Genomic DNA, 16300 nt, shown 5'->3' on the forward strand with positions numbered 1-16300 from the left:
CAGGATAGGTTAATAATTTTATTTGGTTGCGGTGAGTTCCGGGAGCGGCGGGAGAGGGGTTAATAATTTTATTTAGTTGCGGTGGGGTCCTGGAGTGGTGGGATAGGGGTTAATAATTTTATTAAGTGGCGGCGGTGTCGGGGCGGCAGATTAGGGGTGTTTAGACTCGGGATTTATGTTAGGGTGTTAGGTGTAAACGTTACTGGTTTTCTACCATATAAATCAATGGGATATCTGGCAGCATTGAACATAAGATTTCGCTGCTTTCAGACTCCCATTGATTCCTATGGTATCCGCGGCCTCCAGGGTGGCGGATTGAAAACCTGTTAGAAATGTGATAACTTGCAAAAGGTGTCAGATAGTGCTGAATTTGTATTAGGAACATCTGTAATGACGTAAGCATCGATCTGTGTCGGATTGAGACCGGCGGATCATATGTTACGTCACAAATTTCAACTTTTGCCGATCTGTAGGCTTTGATAACTAGGTTGAATCAAGCTTGCCACAATTTCTCTGTGAAATTCCAGCGTATTTGCGGTTGATGGCTTCATAAATAGGCCTCTATGGGGTTTAAATAAGTACTTTTAATAGTTTAAATAAGTACTTTGCGATGTGGGGGAATGGCGGTTTAGAGGTTAATACATTTTATTAGGTTAGTTAGTGAAATGTCCAACACCTTTATTTTTTAAACTTAGCAGCTGGGATCCGATGCCAATGTTGATTTAAAAAAATATTTAACTTGCATCTGGATAATTTAATTTAATTTCAGTAGGAATAGTGTAACTCAGTATTCGAACTAAGTGTAGATACTTACAAGGAGAACGATATACGGCAATAGCCGTTAGTATACAATCCACTCCAACCTTTATTCTATGTTAATTTAGAAATGGTGGGGCCAGTTGGAACTTAAGAGCCTAATACAGAGAGGAGTCCAGCATATTAATATCGATTGACACATACAAAATACGATACTATATTAGCATAATATAATGTTAAGAGCTGACGAACTCTGTATCTGCTTAAAACACGCATATATGAGTATTCATATAAGCAGACGTTGCTGAAAGACAGTACCGAAGCAGTTAAATATAAAGAGTTCAGCTCATTGATGTCAACAGTGTTTGGTGTAAAATTTTGAACAAACACATTGGTATACACATGCAGTGTTTATGATATTTTCTACTACTACTTTAAGCGCTACAATAAGAAAAATAATTATTACACATACTTTGCTAATGTGTTAAACCATTTCACATAACTGTTTAAGTAATTTATGCTAGTAGTATACGAATACATTGATTTAAGTGAAATCTTTGTGGAACTAGCACTCGATACCTCTACATAGGAGTTCCTCTTACTGGGCAGACTGGTCTTATAGGGTTATTTTTAAACCACTTGCAGTGGGATTGTTAACATACTGCTAAATGGACAACTACAAATGGTAGTACAATAGGTATCTGAAATAACTCTGTTACAATAAATTAATGAATGAATGGTGAATAGAAATTGGTATTTGGGGCATTTAACTACAAATGGATCTAAACACAATAACATCCTAAAAGTAATTACAATTTATTTCATTTTGTTACTTTCTTTGTCCCCAATAAGAATGCACAATACATTTGTACAACAATCTAACATTGTAGCGACTATTCCTCACATTTACACTTAATGTGTAACCATTCTAACCACTATAATTTGACTACTATGGAAATCTCTGAAATAACAACTAATACCAGATTTCAATGTATGAATACCAATATAGCTTACAACCATTTGAATTAATACCAATTTAAAATTCTGGATTATACACAGTGTAGCAACGGGATATTTGGATAATTTTCTCTGACTGTCCAATTGAGTGCAATAAGTGTGTCACTTTATTTTATCAGAATATTCAACCAATAAATTTGATGTGTAGGTTTTATATATATATATATATATATATATATATATATATATATATATATATATATATATATATATATATATATATATATATACACATTGTTATGTTTCCACATAAGAGTGTCCACTAATAAGCCTTGAAAACATAAACGTAGACCGCATGTCCTACTTCACAAATCCTTAAGCGACATCTATACCTCCACAGAATATGTAATATAACTTCTACTAACTTTATATTCATTAGCCTTATCTCTATAACCAGAGAGTTAGGGCACATGCCCTTACATAGATGTACATAGTTACCTATAAAACACCAGTAGAGCAAACATCAAAACATTGATACTGCATCATTGAATCCCAGCTGTGTTTTTAAAATCACACACTTTTCTTTTATATATCTAAATAAGCATTAAAGGTTATGTTTTAAATTAATCCCTAGTTCGTTATCCCTGATTATTTGATGTCTTGATTACAAGGGGAGACAGAAGTGCTATTTAAGTGCATTATTTTTCCAGTCAAATTTTTCTTTTTTGACTAATTTGTATAGGTACTTTATATATACTGTATATATATATATATATATTTATAGAGTATATATATATATATATATATATATCATTACACACAGGCATCCCCACATTATTTGTGTAGTGCCATTGCAAACTTTTGTTAACTCACATTTTATTGTTAGTTGCGATGTGGGGGAATGGCGCTTTAGAGGTTAATACATTTATTATAAGTTGCGATGTGGGGGGGGTCAGATATAGGGGTTTTGACATGTCTGGTTAGATTTCAATGGGAAAAAAGTCTCAAAAGCACCTTTTTCCTATTTTACACCTAGTTGAGCTGGGTGTAATTTTTGTTAATGTATCGGCAGCCTCCGACAGTATATTAACGGTTTGCACAGTCATTGGAAACCTGGTATTATTTAAATATTAGCGGCTTCTGATACTTTGTATGGGACATGAAAATGTTTTCGGCAGCCGGACTCCAGTTGCCGAAATTGAGGTATAATGGGCCGTTGGAAGCAGTCAGTGAATGATATTGCTTCCAAAAGCATATTTAACGATTTGTGAGCACACACAAACCTAATTATGGCTCAATAGAAAACAAACCTTAGTAGGGACTTATCACGGCATCTCATAATTTTTGTGTTTTCAATTCAGAATCACATTATTTATCAGTGGTATTTATGGTAAGAAGTGCTAATTTGTATACATCTATATAGTTGGTTTCATGACTATTTGTCCTGTTCTGTCTAAAAGTATACAGAACTCACGCCCACATTTGATCTAATAACATATATATTGTTCAATCACGAATTGGGTCACCATATAGTAGTGCCATTCTCTTTCCCTGTCTCTCCCCTTCCCTTTCTCACATACATATTTATGTGTTAATATGTGTGTATAAACATAAATATATACTGTATGTATATATTCAAATGCATATATATATATATTTATTGTTGCACGATTTGCCCCCTGCACTGCGCTAGGTGGTTTTGGCATGTCTATCGGCATCAGAACGAGGCTCCTATGGAAGCACGCTCTTGTGAGTGTTTGGCTTATTGGCAATGCAATTGCATGATTGTGTTCGCATTGGGCCACACTTGTAATACCATCGCACATTTACGTGAGCTGGTACTACTGAGTGGAGCTCAAATATCGTGCACACGTAAGCGCAATATTGCACTCCACTCATAACCTAGCCCATAATAAAGATAAGGGAAAAGTGAACACTCATCTGAATATTATTAAAGAGACATATGGGGGGTCTGTAAGCCACAATATGAAAATCTCATTTGGAGTAAATCTAGAGGTTCTGTAACCATATGTGCCCCTAATAAATAAGAGCAGATGCTCTTGAACGTCCTCGTGCTTATCTACAAAGTAATGGGGTATACAAAGAGGTCATCATAACTACAGAGTGAAATATAGATTATTGCGGAGCAAGTTATATTAGTATTGGCACATTAAAAGACCCAATTTAAGATATTAAAGTGAGCACTACTAGAATAGGCAATATAATAATGCAATGCATTATAAGTCCAGTGCCACTAATGTTACTATACACGTTGTGTATTTATGTTAAGAGGTTTATTAAAGCTGGGGAAATAAAATGAGAAATAGGACTTGAGTTTGACTTATGCTATTTGAGGAGACCTATAAAACTTAATTATCACAGTACAAAACATAGGGAAGATAGATTGTAATACAAAATAAATATATCTTATTAGTACATATTAGTAATATGCGGACGGACCTGTTGTCTCACGTAACAAAGTAATTGACCCTTTACGAGAAAAAATAATGAGCTCAACAAATCATCTTCCTACCCACCACTCAGATTAAAGTCAAAAGATAAGTCAAAATATTTTACTGAACAACTGTAAAGTATATACAGTAAGTATATTACAAAAAGAAATAAATACAGCATACGTGCTTAATGGCACAAAAATAGTATCTCAGTAAATGCAAGTCTGCCAGAAAACATGCATGACAAATGTCCGCAGTTCCAGCTGAGTTTTGAATGAGTAGTAGGTTGCCCCAGAGTTCACCCATCAATCAAGACACCACATTCCTGAGGAGGTTATGTCAGAAAGGGTTAATGGTGAAATTTGGCATAGTATAAGTATCCTGTCCAGGTGTAAATATTATGAACTGCCCTTAGAGACAAATATTAGCTCTGAACAGTCTTAACCGACAGTCGTCTAGTTACCTGAGCGAACTCTTTAATCCACTTCAGTGGCATATGTAGCCAGTAGATGACATAAATATCCAGCGATATTTAATAGAATAGGTTCAGTGTTATCTCCAGCTCTCAGTTTTGCAACCTATCATGACTGCCTCCTTTTTACTCAAATTTTGACTTTCACATCTATTTGACACTCTGCTTTAAATAGCCCCTATTTGATCATAATTCCCATGAAAACAATACAATAAAAAATGTATAGCACAAAGTATTGTGTTCAGGTTATCCTTAGAAAGGTATAATATCAACAAAAGTATAAAATAAATATTTGTTTCAATAGTCTGTATTTATATTTGCATTTCCATAAATCACTCAGAAGGAGGATTTCTAGCAGTGCAATAGCAAAACACAAAACAAAAATGTCTGATTATATGTTAAAAACAGAAAGGATATATTTATGGTTGAATAGTACATTTTATTGTATAGTTTCACAAAAAAAATTGTTTTACTTCATCTTTGTATTTATATGGGGACATAGGGACATACAAGATGAGACAAGTGCAGTGCATGAGCAGTCAGTTATGACTATGGGGGCATATTTATCAAGCTCCGTATTTAGCTTGAAGCCCCTTGTTGAAACAGAAGTTATGAAGCAGTGGTCTAAAGATCGCTGCTCCATAACTTGTCCGCCTGCTCTGAGGCAACGGACAGAAATCAACCCGATCGAATACCATCAGGTTGATTGACACCCCCTGCTAGGGGGCAGCATTGCACCAACAGTTCACAAGATTTATCGATGTGCAGCGGACATGATCCACTATATCGGATCATGTTCGCTCACACCATAGTAAATAGGCCCCTTTGTATCAATGTCAAGTGGAAACCAAAATAAGACCACAAAAAAGTAAAAGTGTTTCCTACTACAAAGAAGAAAAAAAAACAACATTATATGTTATAATAACTTGCACATATACTAAATCACATGCACTGAACATATCAGCAATTAGTTACATTGCAAAATATCTATATCCAAAAGAAATGTCTTAAACTCATTAAATTCAAGAGAAAAGACCGGTGGACTTCATGTTCCAGGTCTCCTTCGATGTGGCCATGTAAATGAGCTTGCGCTCTACAGCCTCTCTAAAGGCAGTGGAAGGAAGAAGCGCAGTTGCCAAAGGTTGGTAAAATAAATGACTGTCTATCGCATTCTTGCTTTATTTCCTGTAACCGTGCCTTATATCTATTCAGACAAATATTGGCGTATGTAGGGGCGACATTGGATCCCATCGCAGTCCCCAGTAACTGAAGATAAAATGAATCCTGTAACATGAAATACTTGCATTATATTAACCCCTTAACGACTGAGGACGTGCAGGGTACGTCCTCAAAAAAAAGGTAGTTAACGCCTGAGGACGTACCCTGCACGTCCTCAGTGTGGAAAGCAGCTGGAAGCGATCCTGCTCGCTTCCAGCTGCTTTTCGGTTATTGCAGTGATGCCTCGATATGGAGGCATCCTGCAATAACCTTTTTAAGCCATCCGGTGCAGAGAGAGCCACTCTGTGGCCCTCTCTGCACCGGAGATCGGTGGCTTACTGCGTTGGTGGGTGGGAGCCGGACCGGGAGGCGGGTGGCGGCCATCGATGGCCCTGGTTATGTGAAGGGGGGCGGGATCGTGGGTGGGGGTGGCTGGGGGCGCGCATGGGCGGGAGCGGGTGGGAACCGCTACACTACAGAAAATGATGTAATAAAAAATGTTAAAAAAATATCTAAAATGTTAAAAAAAAAACGATCAGCAAGGTGGTGGGGGTTTGTCTGTGTGTGTGGGGGGGGGAAGCTACGCTACAGAAAAAACAAAAAACAAAAAAAAGCACTTTTTTATTGCAAACTGGGTACTGGCAGACAGCCAGTACCCAAGATGGCCCCCAATAAGGCAGAGGGGAGGGTTAGAGAGCGGTTTTGGGGGGGATCAGGGAGGTTGGGGGCTAAGGGGGGGATCCTACACAGTAGCATATGTAAATATGCTAAAAAAAAATTTTTTTTTTTTAAAAACCCTTTTATTTTAGTACTGGCAGACTTTCTGCCAGTACTTAAGATGGCGGGGACAATTGTGGGGTGGGGGAGGGAAGGGAGCTGTTTGGGAGGGATCAGGGGGTGGGATGTGTCAGATGGGAGGCTGATCTCTACACTAAAGCTAAAATTAACCCTGCAAGCTCCCTACAAACTCCCTAATTAACCCCTTCACTGCTAGCTATAATACACGTGTGAGGCGCAGCAGGATTTAGCGGCCTTCTAATTACCAGAAAGCAACGCCAAAGTCATATATGTCTGCTATTTCTGAACAAAGGGGATCCCAGACAAGCATTTACAACCATTTGTGCCATAATTGCACAAGCTGTTTGTAAATGATTTCAGTGAGAAACCTAAAATTGTGAAACATTTAACGTTTTTTTTTAATTTGATCGCATTTGGCGGTGAAATGGTGGCATGAAATATACCAAAATGTGCCTAGATCAATACTTGGGGTTGTCTACTACACTACACTAAAGCTAAAATTAACCCTACAAGCTCCCTAAAAGCTCCCTAATTAACCCCTTAACTGCTGGGCATAATACACTTGTGGTGTGCAGTGGCATTTAGCGGCCTTCTAATTACTAAAAAGCAACGCCAAAGCCATATATGTCTGCTGTTTCTGAACAAAGGGGATCCCAGAGAAGAATTTACAACCATTTATGCCATAATTGCACAAGTTGTTTGTAAATAATTTCAGTGAGAAACCGAAAGTTTGTGAAAAAATTTGTGAAAAAGTGAACGATTTTTTGTATTTGATCGCATTTGGCAATGAAATGGTGGTATGAAATATACCAAAATTGGCCTAGATCAATACTTTGGGATGTCTACTAAAAAAAAATATATACATGTCATGGGATATTTAGGGATTCCTGAAAGATATTAGTGTTCTAATGTAACTAGCGCTAATTAGGGAAAAAAATGGTTTGGAAATAGCAAAGTGCTACTTGTATTTATGGCCCTATAACTTGCAAAAAAAGCAAAGAACATGTAAACATTGGGTATTTCTATACTCAGGACAAAATTTAGAAACTATTTAGCATGGGTGTTTTTTGGTGGTTTTAGATATGTAACAGATTTTGGGGTCAAAGTTAGAAAAAGTGTGTTTTTTTCCATTTTTCCTCATATTTTATCATTTTTTTTATAGTAAATTATAAGATATGATGAAAATAATGGTATCTTTAGAAAGTCCATTTAATGGCGAGAAAAACGGTACACAATATGTGTGGGTACAGTAAATGAGTAAGAAGAAAATTACAGCTAAACACAAACACCGCAAAAATGTAAAAATAGCCTTGGTCCCAAACGGACAGAAAATGGAAAAGTGCTGTGGTCATTAAGGGGTTAAATATTCTCTAATAATTCCCCAATAAAATCCTGTTGTTGAAGCGTATCCATACTGTAAAGGATACATTTATCTGTAACCCCTGTAAGGCATTCAAGCTTGCCCATTAAATCTAAAGGTATCTTTAACAAATGACTCAGCCAAAGGGTCTTAAGATCTTATCCAGATAAAGAGAGATGTTAGAGAAGATGGACTTGGTAGAGGCCAAAATCAGCCTACCTGTTGCCCGTGTATTATGATTATGTATCCTGGGCAATGTATTAAACAATATTATTAAACCATCCTCCTTAATAAGGAATTTTCTTGTACCCTCACCTATGAAGCCATTACTATAGGCCTTATCAACACATTGTATGATTTGCTGTAAAACTAACTTAGTGGGGAAGATAAATTTGTCTGTCTGACAAAATGAATGTAATACTTTTTATCTAAAACAATATTCGCATAACCATGGTTACTAATCAGCAGATTATTTCACCTGTGTTCTAGTTCAGAGGAGGACTGAGGACAGGTTTGAAAGTCTGTGGTTTAAAGGGACAGTATACACCAATTTTCATATAACTGCATGTAATAGACACAACTATAAAGAAGATATGAATAGATAAGGATCTAAAAATCCAGTAAAAAAACGTTTAAAACTTACTTGGAAGCTACCAGTTTAGCAATGTTGATGAGGTTAGGCTGGGACACCCACTGAAAGAGAAAGCAGGAACAAAAAACCCTCCCCTGCATATTTAAAGACCCATTACGCAAACAGGAGTATGTATACGTGGGTCTACATCTGATACTTTGGGGCTTGGTTAGGAGTCTGAAAATCAGCATAATATTATTAAAAAATAAGAAAAACTATACATTGTTACAAAAACACTTCCAGATGGGCTATATAAACAGATCATCTACAAAACATTTATGGAATGAAAAATCTAGTGTAAAGTGTCCCTTTAAGCTCTTCAATCTGTTTGATCTCCTGTTGCTGACAATGTATAAAAGTATTTATTGAGGATATATTAAAATTTCTGATAGTACTCATTATTGTCTGCAAGTAAAGTAGGGCGAGTACTCATACGGAGACCCCTTGGGGTCCTTCTCACCCTGTGCAGCTCAAACATCATATGTTTCTTTGAAAGTCTTTCATTTTTAATTATGTACGGTTGGTTTGTGGGGACAGTCAACTTTACTTTTTTAGCTAAGCATTTCTAAATGATCCTTATTGTACCTATATGTACCATGCTCAGGTGCAATTAAGGGCTAGACTACGAGTGAAACACTATTTAGCGCTCCTGCTCGTGCGTAAACAGCATTGAACTGAGGCTTTTTGCGTACATCGGGTTGTGCTCATATTGCGGGTTCAAAGTAAAAAGATTGCGCACAAGCGCTAACCCAACACATACAAAAAGTGGAACTTAGAATATCGCAAATGCGTTAACGTATTCCCCCATTGACTTCAATGGAGTGCGAAAACTGAAAAAAACACAGAAACTCTCGCGCTAATCTGATCGAGTTTAACCAAGTGCGCGCAACCCGACATGAAAGATGAATATTTCACATTCCAATGTTCTTCACATTGAAGAATATGTTCTATTTATTTCTCATCTTCTTGAGGGCAGTAGCTTCACTGTGAATTTCCAAATCTCTTTCTTTTTATGTTTACTTTAATATTTGTTTTTGTTTTTTACTAAAGTACTCAGGAGCACTAATTAATATCTGTTTGACTGCTCTGTCAGTTTTGTTGTTGTTGTTTTTTTAAACCAGCCAATCAGATACTGCACCTCCCCCTCCAGTCAGTTTTTACAATGTAAATAATAATAAGAACTGAATTACAAGAGGCGGTGTGATTTCAGATCAGTGCTTATTTTTGAGAGACTGTGGTCTCACTAAGGCTGTGCATTTAATTTTTTTTCTGCAGTGTTTAAAAAAAACGTCCACATTATAAACTGAACAAAGCTTATATTTTCATTGCAAACATTGTTTATGTTAATTAACTTTTAATGTGACTTTATATTTTGTTTGCAACTTCAGTGGGTAGAAAAATAAATGTAAACATTTACAATTTTACTTGCAGCCATTTCTTGCAATGCTGGCGAAGTGTGTTTAGCGTTTTAAAGTAAGTAAGAGTGAAATCCAAAATAAACTTGTTCACAGATTAGTGCAAGAAAACCTAATGATTTAACCCCATCATGTCAAAGCTGACAAGCTTTATTTTATTAAACACTGATTTTATATCTAAACGATTTTATTATGTTTGAAAATATAGGTTTTAAGTATATCATGTCTATCAATTTTTTACGTTTGCCAGGGGACACTTAACATAAAATCCAAAGGTAACTGTGAGATTTGTATAAAGAATATAGGATCCATTAGTTTCTATGGGACAAAGTTCACAACGCTCAGTTAATGGGAAATTACACTCTCACAGTTGCTTCTTAAGTGAGCTGTGAGTTTTATACAGGGAGTGCAGAATTATTAGGCAAGTTGTATTTTTGAGGATTAATTTTATTATTGAACAACAACCATGTTCTCAATGAACCCAAAAAACTCATTAATATCAAAGCTGAATAGTTTTGGAAGTAGTTTTTAGTTTGTTTTTAGTTATAGCTATTTTAGGGGGATATCTTTGGGTGCAGGTGACTATTACTGTGCATAATTATTAGGCAACTTAACAAAAAACAAATATATACCCATTTCAATTATTTATTTTTACCAGTGAAACCAATATAACATCTCAACATTCCCAAATATACATTTCTGACATTAAAAAACAAAACAAAAACAAATCAGTGACCAATATAGCCACCTTTCTTTGCAAGGACACTCAAAAGCCTGCCATCCATGGATTCTGTCAGTGTTTTGATCTGTTCACCATCAACATTGCGTGCAGCAGCAACCACAGCCTCCCAGACACTGTTCAGAGAGGTGTACTGTTTTCCCTCCTTGTAAATCTCACATTTGATGATGGACCACAGGTTCTCAATGGGGTTCAGATCAGGTGAACAAGGAGGCCATGTCATTAGATTTTCTTCTTTTATACCCTTTCTTGCCAGCCACACTGTGGAGTACTTGGACGCGTGTGATGGAGCATTGTCCTGCATGAAAATCATGTTTTTCTTGAAGGATGCAGACTTCTTCCTGTACCACTGCTTGAAGAAGGTGTCTCCCAGAAACTGGCAGTAGGACTGGGAGTTGAGCTTGACTCCATCCTCAACCCGAAAAGGCCCCACAAGCTCATCTTTGATGATACCAGCCCAAACCAGTACTCCACCTCCACCTTGCTGGCGTCTGAGTCGGACTGGACCTCTCTGCCCTTTACCAATCCAGCCACGGGCCCATCCATCTGGCCCATCAAGACTCACTCTCATTTCATCAGTCCATAAAACCTTAGAAAAATCAGTCTTGAGATATTTCTTGGCCCAGTCTTGACGTTTCAGCTTGTGTGTCTTGTTCAGTGGTGGTCGTCTTTCAGCCTTTCTTACCTTGGCCATGTCTCTGAGTATTGCACACCTTGTGCTTTTGGGCACTCCAGTGATGTTGCAGCTCTGAAATATGGCCAAACTGGTGGCAAGTGGCATCTTGGCAGCTGCACGCTTGACTTTTCTCAGTTCATGGGCAGTTATTTTGCGCCTTGGTTTTTCCACACGCTTCTTGCGACCCTGTTGACTATTTTGAATGAAACGCTTGATTGTTCGATGATCACGCTTCAGAAGCTTTGCAATTTTAAGAGTGCTGCATCCCTCTGCAAGATATCTCACTATTTTTGACTTTTCTGAGCCTGTCAAGTCCTTCTTTTGACCCATTTTGCCAAAGGAAAGGAAGTTGCCTAATAATTATGCACACCTGATATAGGGTGTTGATGTCATTAGACCACACCCCTTCTCATTACAGAGATGCACATCACCTAATATGCTTAATTGGTAGTAGGCTTTCGAGCCTATACAGCTTGGAGTAAGACAACATGCATAAAGAGGATGATGTGGTCAAAATACTAATTTGCCTAATAATTCTGCACTCCCTGTAGAACCAAGCCCATTATCTGTCTTTATGTTTAAATGATTTTTATTAACATTTTCTAGTTCACATATATTACAAATTGAATATCAACATACTCTAATAGAGTGCAAGCGTTAGTATGGTGAGAGACAATACAGCATATACACTTAGGTATTGGCCCGCAGACCCTCTTCTTATTCTCTTCTCTCTCCATGTCATCATGGAGTTCATTTTTAATGTATTGGATAAAAAACCCATGTCCTGCGTGTCTCTCAAAGTCTTTTGTTGTTTTTAAAGGTATTATGATGCTGTTAATTCGTGAACATAAAAATAAACGAATGAACTGTTAAACATGGGAACATACACATAAACAATTACATATGCTTCATTTAATCACATGGCATCTGTACAAATTTTTGGAAGAATGTGGAAGGGGGGAGGGGGAGAGAAAACAAAGGTGGTGTCCCTCTTCTCAGTGATTGCCCATAATATAAGAGTATCTCATGGTTTCCTTGATAGGGACCACGGTGTAGCATCAATTATTGTGTATATTATGTACTCCTCTAAGAGGATGTCGGCTGCAGTTTCATACACAGTACATAGTATATGTGTGGTGTATTTTATTATATATCTCTGGCCATGGGGGGCCCACCTTCCAATATTTTGCTATGCAAATCCTTGTTACTGTACATAGGATTTTAATAAAGGTGTTGAGGTATCTGTGAAATGTGTCTATGTTTTCGTGTAGCAGCGCCTGCTGTATAGTAAGAGTAATCTCCTCATCCAACAGCTGACTAATGAGAGTAGAGAGCATCTTCCATATCCCCTGTATCATCTCACAGTCCCACCACATATGTTTATAGGACCCTGGTTCTCTGCATCCTCTGTAGCATAGGTTACTGCCTCTTGAGTGCATGTGGGCAGTTCTCATTGGGGTCAGATACCATCTAAATATGGTTTTCATGGAATTTTCTTTCAGATCCATACCGACAAGCCCCCTATCAGCTCCCTGGAACATCTCCTCTCATTCTTGTATCCCTTTAAGTATATTCAGGTCCTTCTCCCATGCTATCATTACTGTAGACTTGGATCTATTTGGGAGGATTGTAATGCTATGTATATCCTAGATATAGAGTGTTTGGCCCTAGTAGGGCTGTTTCCGCAATCTTCCAGAATCGTTAATCCTCCATCCGGGGATTTTTTCAAGAAAGAATACATGGAGGAACTTAATTGAAGGTAGAGGTACCAGTGAAGTCTGACAGGCATGAGTTTTGTCTGCAACTCGCTGTAGGTGAGTAATTGTCTCCTGTCCACTATATCTGCCACTCTATAAAGCCCTTTGTTTTCCCATCTCCTAACCAGTATGCAGGAATCGCCTGCAAGGAGGCATCTAATTGGAGTCAGTAGAGTATTTATGAATCAAGTCTCCCCCTTTGAGTGCCTTCGCCCAAGTCTTTATTGTCAGATCTGATGTGTGGGTCTTATTATATATTTTGTCTGTATGTGGAGAATGTATATTCCATAGTATTGAATCCCTCTCCAAGAGCACCCAAGTGGCTTCCTCTGATCTCCTCAGGAGAATAGATTCCTGGGAGAGCCTAGCAGCTCTGTAATATTCCAACAGATCTGGGGCTCTCCCCCCCCCCCAGAGCTCTACTCCTGCAGACCGTCTGTTTCGCAATTCTCGCAGATTTCGGCCCTCTAATAAACGTTAATATTTCAGCTTGTAATCTTTCTAGATCTGACTTGACAATCTTAATGGGGAGGGCCCTAAAAAAGTATAGAATGCGTGGGAGAATATTCATTTTCACTATAGCCAACCTCCCCATCCAGGAGAAGCTATGTTTTTTCCATTTCAGGAGGTCTTTTCTAAACTGATTAAGGAGTGGGGTGTAATTATGTTTGTATAGAAGCTGCATCTGTACCGGTAGGTTAATGCCCAAATATCTAATTGTGTGTTTGACCCATCTAAACTCGAACTTTAGTTCGATAATCTTTTGGGTTTGGGGAGCGATTGCCACAGGGAGGATTTCGTTTTTTTCCGTATTTATCTTGTATCTCGAAATATCTGAAAAGTCAAGCAGCAACGTATACAAGTTGGGGAGTGATATGAGTGGTTTGGTGATGGTTAAAATGATATCGTCTGTGAATAAGGCTAATTTATATTCTGAGTTGGCTATCCGGACTCCCGATATGTCTGGGTGTGCTCGGATTTTGGCTGCTAGGGGTTCAATACATAGGGCAAACAGTAATTGTGATAGGGGGCACCCCTGTCTTGTACCATTAAGTATGGGAAAGATACTAGATTTGTAACCTCCCGACATCACCTGAGCATGGGGCGTTGAGTAAATTGCCTGTAAGGCTGTTATGAAGGATCCGTTGAATCCCATCTCCTTTAGGGTTGTCTGCATGTACCACCAATCTATTCTATCAAACGCCTTCTCCTCATCCAACAAGAGGAGCAGAGAAGGCGTTCTCGAGCCCTCCAGATGATGGACCAGATTAATCACTCTCCCTATATTATCCGGGGCCTCTCTATTCTGTATGAATCCCACCTGGTCAGGGTGGATTAAATTTGGCATAATCGGCTTAAGGCGGTTAGCTAAGACTTTGGTAAAAATCTTAAAGTCTTGATTTATTAATGAAATTGGGTGGTAATTTTGACACTTCCTATGATCCTTATCAGGTTTGGGGACTACCACTATCCTCGCATATAATAGCTCTGGGGGGATAGGGTTGCCATCTAGGATAAAGTTTCAAAACTTAGTCAAATGGGGGGCTAGTGTGCTCCTGAAGAGTTTATAATATTCCCACGGGAAGCCATTGGGGACCACCGCTTTACCCGGTTTCAAGTCTTTAATAGCCCCCAGGATCTCCACCGGGGATATCGGGGCATTGAGGGTATTTCTTTGTTCCACCATCAGCGAAGCCAGTGAGCAGTCCCCAAACAATTTTGCAGTCTGGTTTACTGTCCCTGCATTGTGGGTCACTTTTTTCCCATCGCATAGTTTGCCATAAAAGTTTGCAAAGGTGTCACCATTATCTGTCTTTAAAGGTTTAAAGAGACAGAAGAACAAAATAAAGTCCCTCTTAAAGTGGTTAATAGTATATAGTAAAACAAACAAAAAAACTATGTCATGTAGTTTCAATATGTATTTTTGCTGCTTTTTATGTCATTAAAGGGGCATTTTATTGTCCCTATTAGTATTTCAGATTTTCTTTGCTTATTTCCAAAGTTACCAGACATACATTGTGCTTATCTTGCTGCTTCCCTGAACTTCCACATTCCAACTGGTTATTTATTTTGTTAAGTATTGACCATATATTTAATGTATTATTGTGTTCCTACAATGGATTTGGTGTAATAATAGAACTAGACTATACAAATAACACAAATAATATTTTTAAAAATTTTTAATACTTTTTTAAATCATTTTTAAAATATATTTCAAAATTATGCAAAATTTAAGCAAAAACAAAACAACAAAGCAGAAAACAAAAAATGTAAGAGAGTTACAACATGAATATACACTATTTAAGGCTTTAGTTTGAGGTCAGCCTGAGTTTTTTGCCTAAGGGAATAAATAAGCTATGTTATAATAATAAGCACTTAGATAATAAGCAGTTGCTACAGCCATTGTAACAGTTTTCTCACAAAGAAAAAAAATAATAATATGAAAAACATCTTATACATAGACAAATGTGAAAAACAAACATAACTTTGATCAATGGTTTGAGTTTGGTGAATGGACTTGAACCCCCTTTGTGAATACTTTGTAGTTTCCAGAATTGGAAATAAATTCAATTTTTAATTTTAATTACAATTAATTAGAAAATAATTTAAACAATTTTTTTTTTCATTATTATGGGCTTGTAATAAAGTAATATCTAACACCACTTAACGTGTATCAAGTAAATATTTAACATTTTACAGTAACTGATTGGTGTTTGCATACAGTAATTATTTTAATCAATGTAAATAATGATTGCAAACCCAACTTTATTTAGAAAACTATCTACTACAATGTGCATTCAAATACGTTTATTACATGTAACCTTCAAACACCAGCACTTAGCACTTTATAATACATGGCTGCAAAATGTATGTAGCAATTTATCTGCACCAATAGGATACCCTCATTTAATAGGCAAAAATCCATTTAAAAAAATACATTAATAAACATTAAATTGTCAACTCTTGCAAATAAAAAGATTAAAATATTAAGTGGTAAAAAAATATTTTTCTTAATGCATTTAAAAACACTGTGCACTTTTTTTTTTTTTTTACAAAATAGAAAAAAA

General features: G+C 37.1%; 1 protein-coding gene across 1 annotated transcript in view; it reads right to left on the reverse strand.

Moving 5' to 3' along the window:
- Window positions 1-16025: 16025 nt before the first annotated feature.
- The window catches only part of EMILIN2 (elastin microfibril interfacer 2), an 89783-nt gene continuing 89508 nt past the window's right edge, over window positions 16026-16300 (reverse strand). Inside the window, exon 9 of the mRNA XM_053714955.1 lies at window positions 16026-16300. This exon is cut by the window's right edge and continues 514 nt beyond it. The gene's annotated coding sequence lies outside the window, so the exon portion shown is untranslated.

This window comes from Bombina bombina, chromosome 5 (assembly GCF_027579735.1).
Source record: "Bombina bombina isolate aBomBom1 chromosome 5, aBomBom1.pri, whole genome shotgun sequence".
Lineage (NCBI taxonomy): Eukaryota > Metazoa > Chordata > Amphibia > Anura > Bombinatoridae > Bombina > Bombina bombina.